General features: G+C 35.4%; 1 pseudogene; it reads right to left on the bottom strand.

The window, feature by feature from the left end:
* Positions 1–1868: 1868 nt before the first annotated feature.
* On the bottom strand, positions 1869–1965 carry LOC117079758 (annotated as a pseudogene).
* Positions 1966–2784: the final 819 nt, after the last annotated feature.

The raw sequence follows: 2784 nt of genomic DNA, 5'->3' as shown, positions 1-2784 counted from the left end.
AAAGCTTTAGGTCAACACGAGGCTATTAGGAGTTACATTTTGGGAGAGTCAAAAGTTAAATGCAGATTTTCAGCTACACGGGGATCAGCACCCTAATTCCCTTGTTGTTCAAGGGGTAACTTGAACATTTGTAATTCTCATTTGCTAAACACTTGTAATTCTCATATGCTAAATGCAAACCATTTATTATAAACATTAAATAGAAGATATATTGTACAACAAGCCTAATTTTTTATGACTATAGAGGAAACATACAACATAAGAACTTAAATTTTTTATTATTTATACAAAAATACTATATGGAATTTTAAGGACCATAATTAAATTTTTTTTTCAGACAATACTGCTTGAGATTACAAACTACCTACAACAACATTGTTAACTAATTGTGAATTGTAAACTAAAAAAATTAAATCAATGAAATTTATATATATCTCTATATATTTAAATATATTCACACACACAAGTTATTTATACATTTTTAATTGCTCTTTTGTGATTAAATCTTCCATAATCTTATGGTAATGTCACAAAGAGTAGTTTACTGTCAGAAGTCTTACCTGGGTTGAAATTTTGAGGATTTTTAGACATATTTTATATTCCAAAAGTTGTTGGTGAATGCTATGTATGAAATATGCAATCAATAAAAGTACTATTTTAACACTGATATGAAAAAATTTACCAAATATGTTAAATTATTAGAGTATTCCAGACAATATTAGAGCTAATCTCAGAACTTTACTCATTTCATAAGCTTTGAATTTGTGAGCTCTATGAATTTCTTAAACTTTTAGTTAAAGAAGAAAGTAAGGTTAAATGTTCATGAATTGAGGGCAATACAGCTCAGTAAATGAACTAGATTTAGGTTGACATTACGGAAAATGTTCTCAACTCAGAATAATCTTAGCTCTGCAACCAATTGGTTCTTGATCAAGTTGCTTCTCTTAGGCTCAATGTCTTCCTCTAAGAGTGAGACTTGTAGTGCCTTATTTAACTAGGTTATTATAAAGACTTAACAAGACAGCCTTTGAAAAAATGCTCAGAGAAGTAGTGAAGCAATGAAATAATTTATTCTTGAAACTTACTGCTGAAACTATTTTAAAAGAAGATCCCAAATAAAACCCAATGTGTTTGTCAGATGCAGTGGGTCATGCCTGTGATGCCAGCACTTTGGGAGGCTGAGACAAGAGGATTGCTTGAGCCCAGGAGTTCAAGACCAGCCTGGGCAACATAGGGAGATCCTATCTCAACAAAGTTAAAAACAAATTTTTTTTAAAAAATGTGTATTTCTTCATAGGTTCTAGTATTCAAATGTTGCAGTTTTCAGAAACTGTTATTAAGTTCTACTCTTGGTTATTAGATGTTCTATTGTTTGTGACTTGTAATTCAGGGCATCTATTTCATAATTTGTAATAAAAATATTTATAAATATATTAATTCATCAAATTAGAAACATGATTATCTCCTATTGCTGAGTTCATCAACCACACCCAAAGCAGAAAACTATTGGATGTCAAGACCTGGCTTGGACTCCTAATATTCTTTACCAACCTACCCAAACTCTGAACCAACAAATCTTTGTTGCAATAACGCTTATTCCCCATGTTCATCTCCAACTGCTGTGGAAGACAAAACCTTACCTTTATTTTTTTAAAGTTCCATGAAGGAGATGCAAGCTGATATTTTCTCTTTTCCTGGATGCCTACTAGCAATATATTGCACAGAACATTCCATGTGTTTCCCAGCACAATCTCATTCCATAGATCACCTTACACAAATATTTTTGTGGGTGTCACCATTTTGCATTGACTCACAACATTTCGTTGGAGCTACTAAGACAGTAGTCAAATGTCCTTTTGGGGACTGCAAGAAATATACAACACCTCACAAATTTGTGTGTCATCCATGTACAGGGATCATGCTGATCTTCTCTATATTGTTTCAATGTGCTGCCAAAACAAGCACAAACATCTACTTTTTTTTTTTTTTTTACATGGAGTCTTGCTCTTGTCACCCAGGCTGGAGTGCAATGGTACGATCTGAGCTCACTGCAACCTCCTCCTCCCAGGTCCAGGTGATTCTTCTGCCTCAGCCTCCCAAGGAGCTGGGATTACAGGTGCCCACCACTGTGCTCAGCTAATTTTTGTATTTTTAGTAGAGACAGGGTTTCGCTATGTTGGCCAAGCTGGTCTCGAACTCCTGACCTAGTGATCCACTCACCTTGGCCTCCCAAATTGCTGAGATTATAGGCATGAGCCAATGTGCCCGGCCACAAACTTCTATTTTTATACATGGATACTGATGAGTCATGGATGAGGCTTAGCTCTGTTAAATCTAACTTACTTGAGATTTTGTGAATTCTTCCGAATGGCTTCATTGTGAGGTAGAATTTTAAAATATTTTTAAAAACTCAAGATAGAGATGCAAGTAGTTTGGGAGATTTTTACTTTTATGGAAAACAGATCACTTGAGGGAAGAACCACTACTCTGGGGAAGCAGAACATGGGTCCTTCCAGAACAATATGGGACTCTCCACTACCTACAAAATGGTGCGACAGAGAATCTAAAAGGGCCAAGCGTATACATCTGGTAGCGAAGAAGAAAGGAATCTCTGATTTCTTCCTGTGACATTATTTGGACTTCACAGTTTCAAACTATTCCAAGGGATTCAGAGGATAATTTACCTTGAAGGTCTGGACAAGTCCAAGCTAAGACATGGGTTTCATATCAGGTTTTGAGTGTGAGAAGAAGGGTCACTATGAGTGTGACTAAAGCTAGGAGGCC

Source organism: Trachypithecus francoisi, unplaced genomic scaffold (genome assembly GCF_009764315.1).
Source record: "Trachypithecus francoisi isolate TF-2019V2 unplaced genomic scaffold, Tfra_2.0 Lachesis_group7, whole genome shotgun sequence".
Lineage (NCBI taxonomy): Eukaryota > Metazoa > Chordata > Mammalia > Primates > Cercopithecidae > Trachypithecus > Trachypithecus francoisi.
The sequence above is the reverse complement of the archived record's forward strand: the minus strand, read 5'-3'. Positions and strand labels throughout refer to the sequence as shown.